A 23,675-nucleotide genomic window follows, 5' to 3' on the forward strand; every position below is an offset into this window, starting at 1 on the left:
TAGAGTCTCATCACGAAAGTGATAGCATGCTCAGATTAGGATGATATAAGGAATATTTTAATACAGGGCTATATAGACATGTGAATAAGTATGGGGTACCTGTAAGAGATTGAGACTGAGGGAAGGGAGAGATTAGCAGATTCCAAGAGAGATGATCATCTTTGGAGAACTGGACCTTTTGATGTAGGATCCTAGCTGCCTGGAGGGAAATGGCTACAGAAGAGAGTCAGAATTAAGTTCCTTGATTTTGTTCTTCCTCTCTCATCCTTTGCCAAGGAACTCCGGGGGTCAAATGCAGTTTTTAGCCAGGAGAGCCCTGCCGGTGCTGTCTCCGGGGTGGAGAGCGAGGACAAGCAGCCTGTAGAGCAGGTGTGAGGGTGGAACATGGATGCTAACTAGTACAGCTGAACGTAGTAGAGAAAAATCTGAGAGAAACTCCTTTGGGAATCATCCTTCCTCAAAACTGTGGAAATACATTGCATCTTCAAGGGGAAAATATTTGGGAGATTTCTCAAAGGGGAATACGTTTAAATTTTGTGTTTGTCGGGCCCGGCGGCGTGGCCTAGCGGCTAAAGTCCTCGCCTTCAATGCCCCGGGATCCCATATGGGCGCCGGTTCTTATCCCGGCAGCTCCACTTCCCATCCAGCTCCCTGCTTGTGGCCTGGGAAAGCAGTTGAGGACGGCCCAGTGCATTGGGACCCTGCACCCGCACGGGAAACCCGGAAGAGGTTCCAGGTTCCCGGCATCGGATTGGCGCGCATCGGCCCATTGCGGCTCACTTGGGGAGTGAATCATCGGACGGAAGATCTTCCTCTCTGTCTCTCCTCCTCTGTGTATATCTGGCTGTAATAAAATGAATAAATCTTAAAAAAAAGAATTTAAATTTTGTGTTTGTCTATCTAGGAATTAGAATTAAGCAGTCTACCATAGGGAGTGCTTATATGTTCAAGTACAGGAAGAGGAGCCAAAGAACAGTCAAATATGATAAAAAAAATGTTGGGAAGCCATTTCTGAGCTTATTGGCTTGCTGGTTTTTAGCCTTTTTAAAAAAGATTTATTTATTTTTATTGAAAAGTCGGATATACAGAGAAAAGAGACAGGAAGATCTTCCGTCCATTGATTCACTACCCAAGTGGCCGCTATGGCCGGAGCCATGGAGCTGTGCCGATTCAAAGCCAGGAGCCTGGAGCCTCAAACCTCTTCCGGGTCTCCCTTGTGGCCATCCTCGACTGCTTTCCCAGGCCACAAGCAGGGAGCTGGATGGGAAGTGGAGCTGCTGGGATTAGAGCCAGCGCCATTATGGGATCCTAGGTGCTTGAATGGCAAGGACTTTAGCTGCTAGGCTATCACGCCAGGCCCATGCTTTTTAGCCTTTTAAGAGTAATGATTCGGGTTACTTCTGGGTTCAGATTTCTCCTTTAGAATTTGACAGTATTTGACCTTTCTGGAGTGTTTTACTATCATTAAAGAGGAATTCAGAGTTATGATTGTGTAAAACACAGTGCTTGTTGACATGTGAGTGTTCCCTTAACTTCAGTAGACCTTCCCTTGTACCTTCTTCTATGGGTGGGTGTTTTAGAAATTAAATAAGTACATTAGTTTAACTTTGTTTACATCTGTTACATTTTTCTACTTCCCTTCACTTTCACTTTTAAAACTAATAGTTGCTTTATACCTTCCGTCTGTACTCCTTTCCTTACTTTGCTTGTTCTGGCATCTGCATTGTTTTCTATTCAAGTTCTTTGTTCATGAGAAACTCTGCTAACTTCAGTGTCATCCAGGAGTGCAGCCTTCTTAATCTGGCCTTATCTGCTAAAACCCTGCCTCTTCCTAGCTGCTTTGCTGGATAACCTTTGCACAAATTGTGTTGCTTACTGTTCTGGGCTTTTGCTCAAGGCCGTTTCCTTTGTCCATTCTCTGCTTATCTATCACCCATTCTTTGAGGTAAAACTGGGTGAAACTTTCTATAACCACTGTGACCTATGTTATGTATACTGTTTTCTGATATTCTGAGGATGAAGAGCACTTTTTTTTTTGTCTAAACAGTGTTGAATACATGATATGATATGAACTGAAGCAAACTGAGTTTTGAATTAGTATTAGAATGCAAGAGTCATCCATATGAAATTATAAATTTATTTTCTTTTGGGTTGTCTTGCTAAATATTGAATAACTTGTGGTTATTAAAAATATAAAATGACAGTCACCCAAAAGATAACTGTGGTCATTTAAAAATATATCAAAACCATAATGTCATACTTAGATTTATTTATCACATTTGGTTTAAATCATTCTTGCTTATAGCCACATTAATTTTTTTTCTTACATTGAAAGCAATATATTCTCAGTGGAAAAATTGAGAGATCTGGCAAAGAGTAAATGAAATGAAAATCATCACCTGTAATCTTAGAATTAAGAAAAAATGGCTGAAGTTCTTTATAAGTTTTCTTGTGGTCTGTTTAAAAGAATGTACATCTTAAGTATAGTTAATGTTACAATAATGCAAGAAGACATATTAATTTTTACTAATAAACCTTGATGTGGCAGCTTCCTATTTCTCTTATTACTGAGGCAATGACTTTGTTTCATGACAAGATACTGAACATAACAAGTCGATCCTTTAATTGACAAGAAAATAAAATATGTGATCAACAAATATGAGTAGTTGAAAAGAAGGATGAATAATACAAATTTTACATAATTCTATAATTTAGCCAGGAAGGAAATGTGGTTTTTCTAAATGAATGAAAGTTCAAGTTTTTAAAATGCAGTTTGAAAAAATAAAACCAGATTGCTTTCTTGAAAAATAAGGAGTCAGATTTCTTTCTGGAAGAATCTCAGCAATGATTTGACCTCATGATGAGCTGTGATAACTTTAGTATTTGTTATACCATCAGAAATCCTCCCTGTGGCACAAAAGGACTCTTTTAATTAGAAAATATTGTTGCCACAGGGAGGTAGAAGATCGACATGAAAAATTGGGGACTTGAAAAGGAGCCCCTATCCTAGGATTACATGAAGGTGAAACAGATTGAGCCAGAAGAAAGACAATGCTGGTAGGTTGGTTTTTAAATTTATTAAGAATGTTTATAATTTTATATTTAATGGAAATAATTTAATCTACCTATACCATATTTTTGTTTAAAGGGTGATTATAATTCTTCCTGAAGGAGGAAGAAATAATCCAGGAGTATTTTTTTTCCGAGGTGACTTGCTGTCTGAGTTAGCTCTTGCCTTGTTTCTAATACTTGTTTCCTTCTATAGATAAAGTCCTAGAGCTATTTCATGCTTCTGCTTCCTTGGAATCTATTGTCCACTGATCATCTTCGAGTCATTTTAGTTATTTCTGTGTCTAATCTAGACATTTTCCTAAATTTGTAAAACACAGTCCCCCTTTCTCCAACAGTTTTCTATTTTCTTGAGGTTGTCCTAGTCATAGATTTTCTAAGATGGTAAAATATGAATCTTAATTTAATTTTCATTTTTAAAATTGTCTGAATTATAAAGATGGTGAAGATTAGTTAGAAAGTATTATTAAGGGATGGACATTGTGGCACATCAAGTTCAGCCACCACTCACGATGCTGGGAAAGCAACAAAAGGTAACCCAAGCACTTGGATCCCTGCCATCCACATGGGAGACCTGGGTAGAGCTTTAGGCTCCTGGCTTTGTCCTGGTCCAGCTGCAGCCATTGTGGCCATCTGGGGAGTGAACTAGCAGATGGAAGATCTCTCTGTCTCTCTCTCTCTCTCTGTAACTTGATCTTTCAAGTAAATTAATAAATCTTTTAAAAAAAAGACTTATTTTATTTTTTATTGGAAAGTCAGATATACAGAGAGGATATACAGAGAAGATCTTCCATCCAATGATTCACTCCCCAGGTGGCTGCAATGCCTGGAGTTGAGCTGATCCAAAGCTAGGATCCTGGAGCCTCTTCCAGGTTTCCCATGTGGATGCCGGCTCCCAAGGCTTTGGGCAATCCTTAGCTGCTTTCCCAGGCCACAGGCAGAGAGCTGGATGGGAAGTAGGGCTGCCAGGACATGAACCGGTGCCCATATTGGATCGTGGCACATTCAAGACAAGGAATTTAGCTGCTAGGCCACTGTACCGGGCCCTAAATTAATAAATCTTAAAAAAAAAATATTGGGACTGTCATGATAACTCATCTGGCTAATTTTTCTCTTTGAAACAACAGGATCATGCCCTGGTTGCTCTGCTTCCCATCCAGCTCCCTGCTGTAGCCTGGGAAAGCAGTATAGGATGGCTCAAAGCCTTGGGACCCTGTACTTATTATGTGGGAGACCTGGAAGAGGCTTCTGATTTCTGACTTTGGATCATGTTAAAAAGCAAATCAATTGTAAGATAACACTCTTTAAATGTCAAATATTAAAAAATGTGGATCTTGGAATTAATGAGATATGATGTGCTATGATAGAATAATGTTCTCAAAGCTTCCATTTAGTGACAGGCGTTTCTTGAGTGATTAAGGTGTTGTTTAGGAGCTCACATTCCGTACTGAAATGCAGGGTTCACATCCTGACTTGGCTGCTTGATGAAGCAGAGGGCTGACACACACCCTGGGAGGGAGCAGGTGATGCTGTTCTGAGCATGTCCCTAGCATTCATGGGGGAGATGTGAATTAGAACTCATGACATTCCGGGAATGAACCAACAGGTGCAAGCACTATCTCTTTCTGCCCGTCTCTCTCTCAAATAAGTAAAATTGTGAAAGCTGAAGCCCAAAGACACTCTCATGTACAAGGGTCTAAACTTTAAAATATCAGGCTTATGAAAAATTGGAATTATTTTTGAGGTTAAGTCTTATGTATGTTGAGTAAACTATAAATTCTTTATTATCTTTAAATAGAGGATAGTAAATTAGAATCCCTAAAGTATATTATTTAAGTAAACAAAGTAACTATAAGGTAATACATTACAGGGCCTGGCGTGATAGCATAGCGGTTCAAGTCCTTGCCTTGAATGCACTGGGATTCCATATGGGTGCTGATTCTGATACTGGTAGCCCTGCTTGTGGCCTGGGAATGCAATCTAGGACGGCCCAAAGCCTTGGGACCCTGCACCCGTGTGGGAGACCCGGAGGAAGCTACTGACTCCTGGCTTTGGATTGGCTCAGTTCCGGCCATTGTGGCCACCTGGGGAGTGAATCATCTGACGGAAGATCTTCCTCTCTGTCTCTCCTCCTCTCTGTATATCTGCCCTTCCAATTAAAAAAAAAGTAACACATTACAGAGAATGTAGAAAATGAAACAGTGTTTCAATGTATAGGTATAAAATTGTGTCTTGTCACTATAAAATATGTTTATTCATCTGTTTGAAAGGCAGAACAACACACACACGTGGAGACAGAAACACAGAGAAGAGATATGTTTCATTGTCTGGTTTGCTCCCCAAATGCCTGTTTCCAGGGCTTTGTCAGATCAAAGCCAGGAGTCCAGAAACTCCATCCAGGTCTACCTCATGCATGACAGGAGCCTGATCCCTCAGCCTGCTATCCATTTCCTCCCATACTTCAGTAATAGAAAACTAGATGGGGAGAGGAGCAGCCAGTGCTTGAATTTCTGCTTCTGTAGGGAGTAGGGACTTAACTACTGTTAAGGAGTTAGGGAGTGAGATTGGGGTAGGAGCAGAAACTGAGTCTGGAGCCAGGATTCAGTCTAGGTTACCTGGTTGTGAGGCAGGTTTATAACTAACCTAAACTGTTACCTCACCTCTGCATCCCATTGTGCTATCAGCAGGATTTGAATCCAGAGTGGAAGGGCAGCTCAGACCCAGGTGCTCTGACAAGGATGTAGGAAGTGGTGTCTTCATTGCAAGTGCCAACACTTGTACTATGTATGTGTAATTACTAAAAATGAAACTATTCCTGAGTTTAAGTAGATAATGATTCAAAGCAAAACCCCAAAGCAGGACAGTTGTTTTAGGACAGAAGGGGAGGCTGCCTTTTAAGGCAGTTTTTTTTTTTTTTTAAGATTTATTCATTTTATTACAGCCAGATATACACAGAGGAGGAGAGACAGAGAGGAAGATCTTCTGTCCGATGATTCACTCCCCAAGTGAGCCGCAATGGGCCGATGCGCGCCGATCCGAAGCTGGGAACCTGGAACTTCTTCCGGGTCTCCCACGTGGGTGCAGTGTCCCAATGCAATGGGCCGTCCTCAACTGCTTTCCCAGGCCACAAGCAAAGAGCTGGATGGGAAGTGGAGCTGCCGGGATTAGAACCGGTGCCCATATGGGATCCCGGGGCTTTCAAGGCGAGGACTTTAGCCGCTAGGCCATGCCGCTGGGCCCTAAGGCAGTTTTTTTTTTTTTTTTTTTTTAAAGATTTATTCATTTTATTACAGCCAGATATACACAGAGGAGGAGAGACAGAGAGGAAGATCTTCCGTCCGATGTTTCACTCCCCAAGTGAGCCGCAACGGGCCGATGCGCACCGATCCGAAGCCGGGAACCTGGAACCTCTTCCGGGTCTCCCACGCGGGTGCAGGGTCCCAATGCATTGGGCCGTCCTCAACTGCTTTCCCAGGCCACAAGCAGGGAGCTGGATGGGAAGTGGAGCTGCCGGGATTAGAACCGGCGTCCATATGGGATCCCAGGGCTTTCAAGGCGAGGACTTTAGTCGCTAGGCCACGCCGCCGGGCCCCTAAGGCAGTTTTTAAAGTGGGTATTTTAAAACATGAAATAGAATACCATTTAGTTGGAGCTGGTGTAAAGAAAGTTCAGTTGTCAGATGGATGTTCAAAGAAGGACAGCCCAAAGCCTTAGGACCTTGCATCCGTGTGTGAGACCTGAAAGAGGCTCCAGGCTCCTGACTTATAGATCAGCGCAGCTCCAGCCATTGCAGCTGCTTGGGGAGTGAATCATCAGGTAGAATATCTTCCTTTCTGTCTCTCCTCTTCTCTGTATACCTGACTTTCCAAAAAAAAAAAAAAAAAAAAAAAAAAAAAGTAAGTGTTGAACCATGAAACTAATTTTTGCTTTATTTCTTGAAAAATGTGGAGCATCCTTCTGAAGAAAAGATGTATACACACAGGGTATTGGAATGATGCTTGTTTCACCCCTCTTCTTAAGTTGTACGTGAGCTTTTTCAGAGAGGCAACTGAATTTGTAGTTGATAATTTCCATTTTTTTTTAAATAAAGAGGTGCTATTTGATGCTTTCCTATTTAATCTTTGCATCTGAATTACTCTAACAGTCCTAGGCGCTGGGGTAGGAAACCTACTTAGCTATTCAGCTCCATTGTATTAAAATGTGTAGATGTGTGAATATTAAGGTTGTTCTGTCCCTCTTCCTCATGAGTCTTCTATGATCTGACTCAGTAACTAATCCTCAATTCTTTGTCTTCTCTTTCTACACACAGTGGAGCCAAGCCTGTCCTCAGACCATGGTCTGTTTCTTTGTTTTCTATCCAACAATCTCCACTGCCCCACTCTCCACCCTGCTATTTTGGAATGCATTTTTAATCTATGGTATTTTTAGAAATCAGAGGTCCCCCCACCTGAATAGGAATTTATTTCAGGACGAATGTAGTCTTATCTTTTCAAAAGCCCTAAGGCTAGCAATGGAACAGGTCCAGAAACTGTCACCTATTTCTAAAGCACTGCTAGAGCACTGTTCTAGAACACTCCTGGGGAGGTCTTTAATAGGCAACCATTAGACAATTATTATTTTTAAAGTTTTACCATTTGGGGCCAGCGTGGTGGCGTAGCAGCTAAAGTCCTCGCCTTGCATGCGCCAGGGTCTCACATGGGCGCCGGTTCATGTCCTGGCAGCCCCACTTCCCATCCAGCTCACTGCGTGTGGTCTGGGAAAGCAGTCGAGGATGGCCCAGGGTCTTGGGACCCTGCACCCATGTGGGAGATCCAGAAGAGGCTCCTGGCTCCTGGTTTTGGATCAGCACAGCAGCAGCCGTTGCAGCCACTTGGGGAGTGAATCATCAGACAGAAGATCTTCCTCTCTGTCTCTCCTCCTCCCTTTCTAATAAAAATAAAATAAATCTTAAAAAAAAAAAAAAAGAGTTTTACTATTTGGAAGGCAGAGTTGCAGAGAAAGGGAGAGAATAACTTCTGTGTACTGCTTCATTCCATACATGGCAGCAGCAGCTAGGCTGGGCCAGGCAGACGCTAGGAGCCAGGCTCCTTTTGAATATTCATTGGATGCCTATGATTGCTAAGCACTCTTGCAGGTGTGGGGATTTAGAAATGAAAACCAGACAGTTTTGAAGGAGCTTATATACTAGATGGAGAAAATATAATAGCAACTAATAAACAAAACTGGGGCATAGATAGGAAGATAAACTAGATGAAGTTGCACATGACTTAAATGGTGAACAAATCATGAAATTGTTAGTTGTAACTATTATGTAAGTCATAGCTTTTGGAAAAACCTTTCATTAGAATATTTAACATGTTTTAATAAGGGAAATGGTGTTAAATGCTAGGTTGAGAGGACATTTTCCCTGTTAACTTTTGAAAGGATTTTTAATCTTTTTAGTCATGGACTTCTTTGGTCACATATAAATCTTTTTTTTTTCTAAAGATTTATTTATTTTTATTACAAAGCCAGATATACAGAGAGGAGGAGAAACAGAGAAGAAGATCTTCTGTCCGATGATTCACTCCCCAAGTGACTGCAACGGCCGGTGCTGTGCTGATCTAAAGCCAGGAGCCAGGAACCTCTTCCAGGTCTCCCAATAGGTGCAGGGTCCCAAGACTTGGGCTGTCCTCAACTGCTTTCCTAGGCCACAAGCAAAGAGCTGGATGGGAAGTGGAGCTGCCGGGATTAGAACCGGCACTCATATGGGATCCCAGTGCATTCAAGGCAAGGACTTTAGCTGCTAGGCCACGGCGCTGGGCCTGGTCACATATAAATCTTAAAAAAAGAGAAAAAAACAGGGGTCATAAAATTGTACTTTGCAGGGTCTATTTGGGGAGTGTAGTAGCAGGAATTTTCTGTTTCTCGCTCTCTGTAATTCTACCTTTCAAATAAATAAACCATTTTTTAAAAATTCCTTTTTCCTCCCACATTACCTTTTCCTCTGCAGTTTACTTTAAAAATTAAGTCAATGTGGGCCCGGCGTGGTAGCCTAGCAACTGAAGTCCTTATCTTGCATGCACTGGGATACCATACAGGCACAGTATCTAATCCTGGCGGCCCCACTTCCCATCCAGCTCCCTGCGTGTGGCCTGGGAAAGCAGTGGAAGACAGCCCAAACCCACATGGTGGGAGACCCAGAAGCGGCTTCAGGCTCCTGGCTTCGGATCGGTTCAGCTCTGGCCGTTACAGCCACTTATGTAGTGAATCAATGGACGGAGAATCTTACTCTCTGTCTTTCCTCCTCTCTGTATATCTGATTATTCAATAAAAGTTTAATATATATATATATATATGGAAGGTGGGGAGCTCCAGGCCAGGACACACCACCCCAGGCCCCAGATGGGGAACTGTAGATTGCCTGGAGAAGGGGGTCTGGGGCTATATTAGAGTGGGAGAGGCCGAGATGAGAGCAAGTTTGATGAGGAGGAATGACTTCCTCTCTGTATGTCTGACTTTCCAATAAAAAAAAAGGTCAGTGTTCACAGTGATTACTTAAAATGCAGCAATTTGAGGAGAAAACCAGGAGTTTGGTTCAACAGAAAGAAAAGATGGTTATTTCCTTTGGAAATGTTTACTTCCTTGGATAGACTCAACCATTCTTCATTTTCTTTTTTTCTCCAAGGCCAGTAGTAAACCTCATACAATATAAAACTTTAACTGTTTGGTTTGGAAAGCCAAGGTCGACACAATCACATTTGTCTTTGTTCTGTGGCTGGCATCACAGGTGTAGTTAGTATTCTCTTTAGATTTTCTCTGCAGACTTCATTCTGGGAAAGGAAGCCTCTACAATCAAAGGTAGACCTTCGGGTGAGCCTTATACCTGGAAGGAGAAGAGGCAGAAGCCAATTTTCTGTGTCACGGTGGGAGTCCAGAACCGTGTACTAAGAGATCATTATTTTAAGACCATCCAACCCTGTGTTGACTTATGTCATCCTGTTCCTGCGTGAGAATTAGAAGCAAGTACTTTTTTTTTTCCCTTTTTTTTCTTCCCTCCCCCTGAAGCAAGTACTTTTTAATGAAAAATGAGTCCCTGTGTGACTACTTGCGTTGGAGTGCCTTATGGGAGACACTAGCTAGTTTTTTTTTTTTTTAATAATCTATTTTATTGTGTTGTTGTTGACAATCTTTTCATAGTTAAACACTAGCTAGTTTTGTGCATGAGTCTTAGGGAAGGAGTTCCAGAAGGTAGGCTAGGTGAACGGAGAGCAGAGTGCTAAGTGCTTATCAAAGGGAGGAGAGAGCAAAGGAGTTGCCCTGGTCTGAGTAACCTGAGTTACCTGGAGTAACCGGAGACTGCCTCTGGTGTGCTCTTTGTAGGTTCTTTTCAGTGTGGTCTACCCTGTAAGGGAGCTTGCTCCCCCATTGTTGGAAAAACCTATAAGGAAACAACTCTTTATAATCTGTCTGTGTTGTCACAGTGAAGAGGAGCTGTTAGCTATTTGATAGGAAGTCCACATTTCCATTGAGTGTTGGAGGAGAAATGAAATTCTATTTGGGAAGCAGACTTTTCTAATTGTTTTTTTTTCCTCCTTCCCCTAACCCATTGCCTAGCCATCACCTACCCCTCCCTCCCTCCCTTCCTTCCTTCTCTCCTCTCTTCCTCTTTCTTTAAGATTTATTCATTTATATTTGAAAGGTAAATTCACAGATAAAAGAGAGAAAGGTCTTCCGTCCACTGATTTACTCCCCAAATGGCTGTAACAGCTGGAGCTGAGCCAATCCAAAGCCAGGAGCCCACTCGCATGGGTTCAGGGACTGAAGAACTTGAACCATCCTCTTCTGTTTTCACAAGCTGGATTGGAAGTGTAGCAGCTGGGCTATCAGCTAGTGCCCATATGGGATGCCTACGCTAGCAGGTGGAGGATTAGCCAGTACAGCTACTGTACTAAGCCATCATTGCAGTTTCATCTACAAAGTTTGTGTTAAGTCTTCTCATCTTAATTGCTACTAACCTGGTCTGATCTGTAGTTATTTTTTTTAATATGTACCATTTAATGACCTTTGACGTTTGAAATGGTCTTTCAGTTGTCATTCCCCTCCGTCCCCATCCCTAATAATTCGTTGTTCACATAGTAGGGGTAATGCAAAAATATAACTTTATAAGTGGAATAATGATACTCCCTTCAATAAAAATTTTTCATTGTGTTTTAACTGCAATTAGGAAAGAATTCAATAATTTTAAAAAAAGGTTTAACTGTTTGGAAATTAGAGTTACACGGAGAGAGGAAGAGACACAGAGGACAAGAGATCCTCCATCCACTGGTTCACTCCCCAAATACTGCAACAGCCAGGATCAGACCTAATGGGGACCAGGAGTTGGGAGCTTCTTCCCATGTGGGTGTAGGGGCTCAGCACTTGGGCCACCTTCTGCTGCTTTCCCAAGTGCCTTAGCAGGAAGCTGGATCAGAAGTGGAGCAGCCGTGACTTGATGCAGGTGGCTATCCCTGCTATTTCATAATGCTGATCCAAAATTCAAGATTTTTGTAGGGGCTTCAAGACACTTAACTCAGCTCCTCTTATCGATCAATAGACAATAATGACATCTCCCCTAAAGGAAAACAACTTAACATTTGCAATTTAAATCTTTTTTATTTTTATTTTTTTTACTATATTTGTAGAAATAAGCTTTCAGTATTAAGGTATTTGACTCTGAACAATCAAAACTGCATAGTTTTTTCAAAACTTGATAGTGTAAGAAACAGGGATTTTAAACTCACTGAGTTAAGCTCAAGCATTATACTCTGAAGAACTGGATCTCTTCTCCCTGAAACGCGCATTGTTGTATAGATGTTATTTCTTAAAATTTATTTTTATTTGAAAGGCAGATTTGCAGAGAGGAGAGAGAGACACAGAGAGAGTTCTGGTTCGCTTCCCAAATGGCTGCAACAGTCAGAACTGGGCTGATTTGAAATGAGGAACCAGGAGCTTTTTTCCAGAAATCCCATGCAGGTGCAGGGTCCCAAAGTTATGGTCCATCCTCTGCTGCTTTCTCAGGTTATAAGCAGGGAACTGGGTAGAAGTGGAGCAGCTAGGACTAAAACCAGCACCCATATGTAATGCTGGAACTACAGGAGGAGAATTAGTGTGCACTGTTTTAGCCCCTACATATTATTCTTTAAAATAGATTTATATTTTATTTGGAAGGCAGAGATACATAGAGAGACAGAGACATTCTTCTATTCACTAGTTCTTTACAAATGGCAGGAGTAGCTTCTCCAGGTGGGTGGCAGGAGCTCAAGCACTGTGACATCATCTGCTGCCTTCCCAGGCTCATTAGCAGGTAGCTAGATAGGAATTGGTTATGGAGATCTGAGGCATAAGCCATAGAAGATCCTTTTGATTAGCACTTTTGTGTTTTTTTTTAATTAACACCTATAAACTTGTGATCATTAGACTGTCATCCTAAGGTAGTAAGTATATTACAGGAAAAAAAAGTCATACAAATGTGGAGGTAGTGTTGGTTTCATGAAGTGACCTGAGTCAATTCCAGGGAGAAGGGGCAAAGCGATCCAGACAGCCTAATCACTCCAAGTTCTGGCTGTGATTTGCTGCCACCTGGTGGTAGTTGTGTACTTCTGTGACTATTGTTGGAGGATAGGGTAGAATAGGGACGGTTTGTTACAGCTTGGTAAGAGTGAGATTGTAGGACCCAACCCATCCACCCCAATCCAAGAATACCAACATTTTTGGATGCTTGAGTTCCTTCTGTAAAATGGCATATGGTATTTATGTATAGCCTATGAAATATTCCTGTATACTTGAAATCATTTCCAGATTACTTAAAATACCTAATGCTACATAAATGTGTTATTAGTTGTTAGATTGTATTGGGAAAAAAGTGTATACTTCCAGTACAGGGGCAATTTTATTTAAAAAACTTTTGACCCACAATTTAGTGAATCAAAGGATACAAAATTCACAGATTTGGAGGGTTGACTATAGTATTTGATTTCTCTTAATTCATGAATTTAGTCTCCATATTGTTTTAGTCTCCATATTGTCATTTATTGTCATTTGTATTTGTTTAAAGTTTCCACATTATGCTCCATAATGTCAGTGACAATAGCCCTTGTGCAAACCTGAATTAGTCAGAAACTTAATAGATTTTCAAAAAAGTATTTGTTGAATAAATAAGAAAATGCCATGGACCAGAATAGAGTGTCGAAAGATTTGTGTTGTATGTGGAGACCTACAATCAGTGTGATTTAACTAATATTTGAGGATATTGTGGAGAGATGGGACTAGAAATGTAGAATGGAACCATATTGCGATAGCTCTTAAGGAAAATAAAATAGGAATTGTATAAAACATTATCTAGAGAAGCTGAGAAATGAAATGAGATGAAAACAAGGCAGTTATTTTAAGTATCCAGAGCATGGAAATAGGTTAGCTTCCAAAATAATAAGTTAGGGGATAGGGCAGGTTAGGGAATAAGCTAAACATGACTAATTTAATAAAATACTGCCGAGAAGGGAAAAAATGGTGGAAACGGAAATCGTAAAGATAGTGGAAGTAAGATTAAAACCAGGCACAGCCCATATTAAAGTCATTTATATGATTTTTAAACAAGAGTCTCTGCTATTGATAATAGGTGTACAAATATAATTATGTAGAAGCAGATAATACATAAAAGATAAGGCAGATATTTAAAATAGAAACTGTATTTACCAGAAAAATAGCAACTAAAGGAAACTGTTGCAATAAACTAGAATTTAGGGTAAAAAAAATCTTTAATTTGGATGATTTTGCAAATTTCTAAAAGAAAAAAATCTGTGAAATATAATAATTGTAAACTTACATGCATCTAACAACATAGTCTTTTTTTTCCAGTGGTATAGTCAAATATAGAAAGGAAGATCTTCCTTCCATTGATTTACTCCCCTAACAGCTGCAATGGCCGGAGCTGAGCCAATCCAAAGCCAGCAGCTCGGAGCCTCTTCTGGGATCCCACATGGGTGCAGGATCCCAAGACTTTGGGCCATCATTGACTGCTTTCCCAGGCCACAAGCAGGGAGCTAGATGGGAAGCAGGGCCACGGGATTAGATCCTGCACCCATATGGGATCCTGGTGCAGGCAAGGCGAGGACTTTAGTTGCTAGACTACCGTACTAGGCCGCTAACAACATAGTCTTGAAATAGCATTTAAAGGGGCCCAGCGCCGTGGCCTAGCGGCTAAAATCCTCACCTTGAGTGCAGCACTGACTGTTGCAGTCACTTGGGGAGTGAATCATCAGATGGAAGATCTTCCTCTCTGTCTCTCCTCCTCTCTGTATATCTGACTTTGCAATAAAAAATAAATCTTTCAAAAAAAAAACAAATAGCATTTAAAGCTTCCAGAATTGTCAGGAGTAGTAAATATATTTACAGAATAATTGAGTGTGAACATATCTATGTCAAAATTGAAAAATCAGGCAAAACCAAAATTAAAAATAGCTTCAAAGACTCAAACCACAGGACTGAAATATTTCACAAACTAGACATTTATGTGCATTGTTTGTAACTCAATTGTATAGAACTTTGCGCTTTTTTTTTAAAGTTATATATGGCTCAGTTGCTAACCATATACTGTATCAGAGAGGAGACAGTGTTGTCTAGAAAAATCAGTGTCACACAAAGTGCGTTATCTGACCTTAATGCGATAAAATTAGAAAACTATGAAAAGATGATCAAAATACTTCATAGTGTTGGAAACGATAAACTCAGTTTAATCAACTAGTCAAAGAGAAAACAGAAGTTGTAAAATATTTGTAGCTAATAAGAAAAGAAGTAGCACTTGCTGAAATTATAAATCTCTAAATGTATTAGAAAAAAAAGAAACACTGATAGAATTAGTCTGAATGCTGATAATGGACTAACCATAAATGCCAATCAAATAGAAGAAAGACAAATCTAATGTCGGGGTGGGCGTCGGGCGCAGTGGTTAAGATGTCACTTTGACACCTGCCTGCTGTATCAAGAGCCTAGGTGGAGTCTTAGCTCTTCAGCCAGCTCCCTGCTAAGGTTCACTATTGGAGGCAACAGCTAATGGCTCAGGCTATTGAGTGTCTCCTTCCATCTGGGAGAGCCAGAATGAATTTCCTGCTGCTGACTTCAGTCTCAGTCCCAGCTGTCCCTAACATTTAATGTAAACCAATACATGGGAACACTGTCTCTCTGCCTTTCCGATAAATCAATGGAAAGTTTTAGAAAGATGAAATTCAAAACTAATAGGAAATAAGGCTGGTGAATTATCAGTAGAACTAGAAAATGAAATGGGCAAACCTCTAAAAGACAGCACTGTGACAAAAATAGAACCAGCAGGGCCTGGTGCGGTAGCTTAGCGGCTAAAGTCCTTGCCTTGAACACACTGGGATCCCGTATGGGCACCAGTTCTAATCCCAGCAGCCCCACTCACATCTAGCTTCCTGCTTGTGGCCTGGGAAAGCAGATGAAGACAGCCCAATGTCTTGGAACCCTGCACCAATGTGGGAGACCTGGAAGAGGCTCCGGGCTCCTGGCTTCAGATTGGCTCAGCTCTGGCCATTGTGGCTGGTTGGCAGTGAATCAACGGATGGAGGATCCTCTCTGTGTCTCCTCCTCTCTGTGTTAAATCTTAAAAAAAAAAAAAAAAAAAAAAGAACCAGCAGAATACAGTGTTGCAATCTTAAGAGTACTGGACCACTTGTAAGCTACTGTGTGGGACCCACATTCCATATCATAATTCTGACACTTCTCTGAGAATATTGAAAACTTATGAAGTAAATAATGTTAAATATATATAAGTTACAACTGGCTTAAAAAGAAACAGAAAATCTAAAAAAATAATCCCACTCATAAATGTTTGAATAAAAATCATCAGACCAGGCCTGGCACAATGGCTCAGTGGCTAGATCTTTGGCTTGCAAGTGTCAGGATTCCATTTGGGTCACAGTTCATGTCCCGGATGCTGCACTGCCCATCCAGCTCCCTGCTTGTTGCCTGGGAAATCAGTAGAGGATGGCCCAAAGCCTTGGGTCCCTGCACCCATGTGGGAGACCCAGAAGAAGTTCCTGGCTCCAGCTACAGATTGGCTCAGTTGAAGCAGTTGTGGCCAGTTGGTGAACGAAGCAGTGGACACATCTTTTTTTTCTGTCTCTTCCGCTCTCTGTAAATCTGCCTTTCTAATAAAAAATAAATCTTAAAATAAGAAAAAGGCCCGGTGCGATGGCTTAGTGGCCAAAGTCCTTGCCTTGAGCGCAGTGGGATCCCATATGGGTGCCAGTTCTAATCCCGGCAGCTCCACTTCCCATCCAGCTCCCTGCATGTGGTCTGGGAAAGCAGTCGAGGACAGCCCAAAGCCTTGGGATCCTGCACCTGCGTGGGAGACCCAGAGGGAGATCCGGGCTCCTGGCTTCGGACTGGCTTAGCTCTGGCCATTGCGGCTGCTTGTGGGGTGAATCATTGGACGGGACATCTTCCTGTTTATCTCTACTCTCTGTATATCTGCCTTTCCAATCAAAATAAATCAATAAAAAAAAGTCAGAGTCACATATGTTACTAAATTTCAAGAGATACATAATTCTCATCCGAATTATCATTGTAAAAATAATGTAAGGGGGAAAACTTTCTGACTCATCCCATGAAGCCTGTATAAACTCCTCCACTATAAACCTAGGAACTTCCTTGTCAAACTCATGTATATTTCCACAGCTACAAATATTCCAAAGTGTAGCAAGTGAAATCTAGTAATGATTTAAAGAATATTTAATAACTAAATGCATACCAAGAAGGCAAGAGAGGCTAAATGTGCCTTTAAAAATTTAATTATTCTTATTGGAAAGACAGATTTACAGAGAGAAAGAGAGACAGAGAGAAAGATCTTTTATCTGCTGATTCACTCCCCATGTGGCTGCAGTGGCTGAAGCTGAGCCAATCTGAAGCCAAGAGCCACCTCGAGATCTCCTACAGTGATGCAGGGTCCCATGATTTTGGGCCATCCTCTACTGCTATCCAGGCCACAAGCAGGGAGCTGGGTAGGAAGTGGAGTAGCCAGGACAGGAATGAGCACCCTAACACATGCAAGGTGAAGATACAGCCACTGAGCTATCATGCTGGACCCTAAATATATATTTTTAAAACTTTTGAGCCAATCACAATGAACATAAGTTGAACAAAAAGTCTTGTGTAATAATTTCAGTAGATCCAAAAGTATTCATTGATTTAACGTCTGAAGCCCATGTTGTAGTGACACAAGTTAAACCACTGCCTACCATGGTGCCTTTCCACCTCCCTGGTTTGTTCTAATCTTGAAAAGTGTGTAGCTGAAGTTTCACCTTTTAATTTAGTGTTTGTTTTATATTTTACTATAAAAGGTATACCAAATTAAGGAATTCCATTCCTTTATTTTTTTGTCTTTGGGTTAATTGTGAGTCCTTATCGGGTGCTTTGGGGGCATTTTTTTGACCGGTCATGGTTTTTTCTCCTCTGTTATGTAACAGTAAATTGGTAAAAGTTAATATGGTGGACTTTCTTTACATATAATGGATAAATATTCATAATATTGCTTTGTTTTGCTTTTACATCTGTATTCCTAGTGAAATACAAGCATAATTTTAATATCGTCTTTGGTTTTAGAATTTAGATTATATTAGGTTCAATTTTCTGCAACCATTTGAATAAGACAATAATTGAGTTAGAATATCCTAGGATTTGCCTACAAAAAGCATCTAAGCCTGTTATTTTACACACCTCAACCAGATTTCAACTTGATTAAAGCGTAATTATTATAATACTACTTTTTCTTTTTTAAAAAAGATTTATTTGGAAGGCAAAATTGTAGAGTGAAGGCTGGAGGGAACAGGTGAGAGTGAGAATGAGAGAGGAGAAGGAGACCATCACTGTTGCTTCGCTTCCTGAAACATTGCAACGGCGAGCGCAGAGCGCAGAGCGCAGAGTGAGGAGCGTGGCGTCCCCTCCTGATCTCCTGTGCGGGTGGATGAGTCTCCTCTTCTGCTTTATGTTCTCTGTTGTATACACACAGAAACAAAAGATCTTTAAAAATTTCATAGGAATGTATGTTAAAAACTGTATTGATTTCAGGATTTAATTTTGCACCAAAATAAACTTAACTTTTAATTTCATTTTTTGGTGAACTTTGGGAAGTACGTTTGTATGTTCATGCATATATATATATATATATATATGTACAGGTTTTTAAATAGTTTTTAACATTCTGTGTAAATCATAGAGACTTAAAAGATGTATTTACTTTTATTGGAAAGGCAGATATGCAGAGAGAAGGGATAGATTCTCCATGCACTGATTCATTCCGCAAGTGGCCACAATGACTGAGCTGAGTTGATCCAAAGCCAGGAGCCAGGAGCTTCTACTGTTTTTCCCCTATGGGTACAGGGTCCCAAGACTTTGGGCCATTCTTTACTGCTTTCACAGGTCACAGGCAGGGAGCTGGATGGGCAGTGGAGCAGCTGGGATTAGAACCGGTGCCCATAAGGGATCCCTGTGCGTGCAAGGTGAGGACTTGGCTACCGCGCTGGGCCCCTTAGATACATTTTAAAAAGTATAATGATATTTCCTTCTTTCATCTTTCTCATGTATTTTTTTCCTGGATAATCCTTAGCAAGATCAATTAATTTTATTATTCAGGTCAACATCAACCCTTGATTTTGTGACTCTTTCCTCTTTTTAAAAAATGTTTCCTATTTTTCATCTTTCCTAATCCTCATTATTTACTTCATTTTTATTTCTTTTTGTGCTGTTTTTGCATATTTCTGAATTGATGCTTAGCTTGTTTAATTTTTTAATTTATTATTTATTTGAAAGGCAAAGTTGCACAGTGGGGAGGGGACAGAGAGAACTACCCACTGGTTTACTCCCCAAATGGCTGCAATGTCCACAGCTGAGTTGCTCTGCAGCCGGGAGCCAGGAGCTGCTTCCGGGTCTCCAATGTGAATTTAGGGACCAGTATACTTGGGCCATCTTCTGCAGCTTTCCTAGTGCATTAGCAGGGAGCTGGATGGGAAGTGGAGCAGGTGAGACTTGAATGACTTGAATTGGCACCCATATGGGATGCCATTTTTACAAGTAATGGCTTTAATGTGCTATGCCACAGTGCCAGCCCCATTAGTGTACTTATTTTTTTTTAAAGATTTATTCATTTTATTACAGCCAGATATACACAGAGGAGGAGAGACAGGGAGGAAGATCTTCCGTCCGATGATTCACTCCCCAAGTGAGCCGCAACGGCCAGTGCGCGCCGATCCTTAGCCGGGAACCTGGAACCTCTTCCGGGTCTCCCACGCGGGTGCAGTGTCCCAATGCATTGGGCCGTCCTCGACTACTTTCCCAGGCCACAAGCAGGGAGCTGGATGGGAAGTGGAGCTGTCGGGATTAGAACCGGAGTCCATATGGGATCCTGGGGCTTTCAAGGCGAGGACTTTTAGCTGCTAGGCCACGCCACCGGGCCCTAGTGTACATATTTTTAAACATTTAATTTATGGGACTGGAATTATGGTGCAGCATGTTAAGCTGCTACTTGCAAAGCCTGCATCCTGCGTTGGAGTGTTAATCTAAGTTCGGATGCTGCACTCCGTGATGCAGTTCCTGGCTCCTGGCCAAGGCCTGGCTCAGGTCTGGCTGTTGTAGTGTAATAGCCAGTTGGTGAGTAAAATAAAGGGTCCAAGATCTGTCTCTCTTGGTTTCTCCCTCTTTTTGCATCACCCTGGCTTTCAATTAAATAAATCTTTTATAAAAATGCACTTCATTTCTTAGCTACTATGACTGTTTTTACTGTGTTACATATAGCCTGACATACTACATTTTTTATTGTAATTCATTTCTAAATATTTCTGAATTTTCTATTTTATTTATATTTGTTTATATTTTAGCAAACCATAAGGGAAAACAGATATTATTCTGACTGCATCAACACTTGGAATTAAAAAAATTAATGTTTAAAAATTTATTTGAGAGAGGGAGACGAAACACACATATACCTGATAGTCACACACACACACACACACACACACACACCCTACGCCCACCCCGTGGAGCCCCTCATTACTTGGTTCACTCTCCAGAATGCCCTCTGGTCAGAAAAGCTGAAGAAAGGATTTGAGAACCTAATGCAAATCTTGCATATGGGGATGGCAGGAATCTAATAACTTGAGCCTCCTAGCATCTCAGCAGAAAGGTGCGGTTGGAAGCCAGGGCTGGCTGGCTGGCTCGGAGCCAAACCCAAGGACCCTGAAATGAGATGTGGCTGTTCAAACCAGTGTCTCAACCACTCGGGGAAAGGCCAAACACTTGCCTCAGCACTTGAAACAATTTTTAGATTTATTCGTTTTTTAATTGTGAAGACATATTTGCAGAGAAAAGTAGAGACAGAGAAGGATCTTCCATCTGTTGTTTCACTCCCCAGATGACCACAGTGGCCAGAGCTAGGCCGATCCAAATCAGGAGCTTTTTCTGGATCTCCCACATGCATGCAGCGTCCCAAGGCTTTGGGCTGTACTCTGCTGGTGTCTGAGGTCAGAAGCAGGGAGCTTGATTGAAAGTGGAGCAGCCAGGCCCAGTGTGATAGCCTAGCAGCTAAAGTTCTCGCCTTGAACATTCCAGGAACCCATATGGGCATTGGTTCATGTCCTTGCAACCCTACTTCCCATCCAGCTTCCTGCTTGTTGCCTGGGAAAGCAGTCAAGGATTGCCCAAAGCCTTGGGACTCTGCACCAGTGTGGGAGACCTGGAGAACACTCCGGGCTCCTGACTTTGGATTGTCTCAGCTGTGGCTGTTGGAGCTACTTGGGGAGTGAATTAGTGGATGAAAGATCTTCCTCTGTGTCTCTCCTCTTCTCTGTATATCTGACTTTGCAATAAAAATAAATAAATATTAAAAAATAAACGGAGCAGCTGGAACACAAATTGGCACCTATATGAGATGCCAACATCTGCAGGAGGAACATTAGCCAATTCAACCATCATGCCCACGCCTGAAATTTGAAATTTTTACAAGACAAAAGACAGCATAGACAAGGAGCTGGAGTTGTGGGGTCAGCTAAAGCTACTGCCGTGTGCAATGCCAGCATCCCATATGAATGATGGATGGTGTGCATTCTTCTCTACTTACAATCCCAGCTTCCTACTAATGGCCTAGCAAAAGCATCCTAAGATGGCCCACATGTTTGGCTTCTGCCACTCGTGTGGAACACCTGGATGAAGCTCTGGCTTTGGCCTGACCAGCGTGGCTGTTGTGGCCATCTGGGGGAATGAAACAGTGAATGGAAGACTGATTCTCTGTTTCTGTCACTCCCTGTAACTTTTTCAGTTAAATAAATAAATCTTAAAAAAAAAAAAAGAAGAGCATAAATCAACTGTATCTAAAGTCAAGTAGTTTAAAGATATTTCAAAAGTCTGGATTGTAATCTAAAATACATTAACATTCTACAATCAGTAAAGACCAAAAATGGCTGAGGACACCTAAGGTCATTTGACAGGGAGAATGTTAATGATGGATAAGTATGTAAAAATGATTATCATTTTACTTATTAAGTACATGAAAATTATCATGGTAATGAAAATTTCCTTATCACTCAGTAGATAGTAGAAATCTTTAAAATCCGTTTGTCTTGTATTGACAAGAATGTGGGGAAAATGGGAAGTGAATATATTATTGGATTTGCACAGCCACTTTGGAGAGAATAACAACTTATTCTGTGACCTTGAAATTCTGTTTATAGGTATCTATATCTGTACATTTTTATTATATTTATTCAAAAGTCAGAAAAACAAAAACAGTAATTTTCTAAATGTTTCTAGTCTCCTTCAAAAACTGTGTGTAAGAGCAGAGTTCCTGAACTAGGAACATGGATGACTCAGATTTCCAGCGTAGGAAGTTGGTGATGATGTTACTCAAGGAAGTGAAGGAGAGCTGTAGGTGGAAGACCTTTCCATGCTAGTGAGTTATCCAAATAAGAGGTTCACTGTACAGTTGGAAAGTAGTGTCTGTGGCTTTAACAAAAAATTAAGTCCAGATTGGACATACTAATTAATTTTTTTAATTTATTAAAGATTTACTTATTTATTTATTTGCTTGTTTGTTTGAAAAGCAGAGTAACAGAGAAAGAGAGAGAGAGAGAGAGAAGACACACGGATTATCTACCCGCAGAATCACTCCCCAGATGGCCACAGTCGCCAGGGCTGGGTCGCCAAAGCCACGAGTTTTATCTGGGTTCTCAGACACGGGCTACAGTGCCCAAACACTTGGGGGAATTTTGGCAGGAGGTGATCAATAGTATCATGTTAGGGGAAGCCATATCAGATGAGGACTAGGAGGAGGTGACTGGGTTTGGGGACAGAAAGCTCAGTCTTGACCTCAGAAGACTTTGTCAATGGTTAATCTGACCAAGTAACATTGCAAGAGTGAAAGAAATACTAGTTTGAATATTGCTTTTTGGTTTCAATAAAGTTAGATTTCATTATATTTACAAATAAATTTCAGTTAAAAATTCCACTGTAGGGGTGAGTGTTTGGTGCAGTGGCTGACACACCCCAGCCTCAGCCTCTGACCCAGGCTCCTGCTCAGGTACACACTGGAAGGCAGGAGGTGATGACGGAGTGCTTGGGTCCCTGCCTTCTGCCTGGGAGACCCAGACTAGCTTCCTGGGCCCTGGCTTTAGCTGCCTCAGCCTTTGGATGTTTTGACCATTTGGAAAATTAACCAATAGATAAAAGATTTCTTTTGGTGTGTCACACTGTCTCTATTCCTCTACCTTCTTAATAAAGAAAATAAGTGAAAAGCTTAACATTTGCTACAATTTTTTTATAAACATGCTAAACAAAAATTATGTCTAAAACTAGTAAAATTTTGCAGTTATTGCAAAAACACTTTTCAGTGTTCTCTAATGATAATAAATAACCATATCTTAATCATTGTCATAAATATTATATAAAATATAGAGAGTATTAATTATTTTGATTCATTCTGTTGAGTGAATCGGATGCTTATTAAATGTTTTTTTTTTAAGATTTTTAATTTATTTTTATTGGAAAGTCAGATATACAGAGAGGAAGAGAGACAGAGAGGAAGATCTTCTGTCCGATGATTCACTCCGCAAGTGAGCGCAACGGCCGGTGCTGTGCCGATCCGAAGCCAGGAACCAGGAACCTCTTCCACGTCTCCCACGTGGGTGCAGGGTCCCAAAGCTTTGGCCTGTCCTCGACTGCTTTCCCAGGCCACAAGCAGAGAACTGGATGGGAAGTGGAGCTGCCGGGATTAGAACCGGCGTCCATATGGCATTCAAGGCGAGGACTTTAGCCGCTAGGCCATTGCGCTGGGCCCAATAAATGTTATTTAAAATAGCTGTTTGTCTAGTATCTATTAGAAAAAACTAGCTATAATAATAGTTGAGCATCTTCTTAAGAGTGACTGCTAGGGAATGAAGGAGTGTTTACCTAGTATAAATTATGAAGTGAATATTCAGCAAGCTCTGGAGAATCTGTTCCAGGGATAATTTAAGTAAGATGCAGAAAACTGAACCTGAGTCAGATCACACCTGAGCTGGTATGTATCAGCAATGGTGTGTATTGGA

At 41.1% G+C, this 23,675-nt stretch overlaps 1 protein-coding gene across 8 annotated transcripts in view; it reads left to right on the top strand.

Moving 5' to 3' along the window:
- Nucleotides 1-23,675, top strand: part of ELF2 (E74 like ETS transcription factor 2) — a 116,294-nt gene that overhangs the window by 60,053 nt on the left and 32,566 nt on the right. For 3 of the 8 annotated variants that reach the window (XM_058666845.1, XM_058666842.1, XM_058666843.1), the window contains exon 2: nucleotides 2,955-3,057. The exons of the other annotated variants lie outside the window; for them this stretch is intronic. The gene's annotated coding sequence lies outside the window, so the exon portion shown is untranslated. The remainder of the gene's footprint in view (nucleotides 1-2,954; nucleotides 3,058-23,675) is intronic. 8 annotated transcript variants of the gene reach the window in all.

The sequence above is a fragment of the Ochotona princeps genome, chromosome 7, assembly GCF_030435755.1.
Source record: "Ochotona princeps isolate mOchPri1 chromosome 7, mOchPri1.hap1, whole genome shotgun sequence".
Classification (NCBI taxonomy): Eukaryota; Metazoa; Chordata; class Mammalia; order Lagomorpha; family Ochotonidae; genus Ochotona; species Ochotona princeps.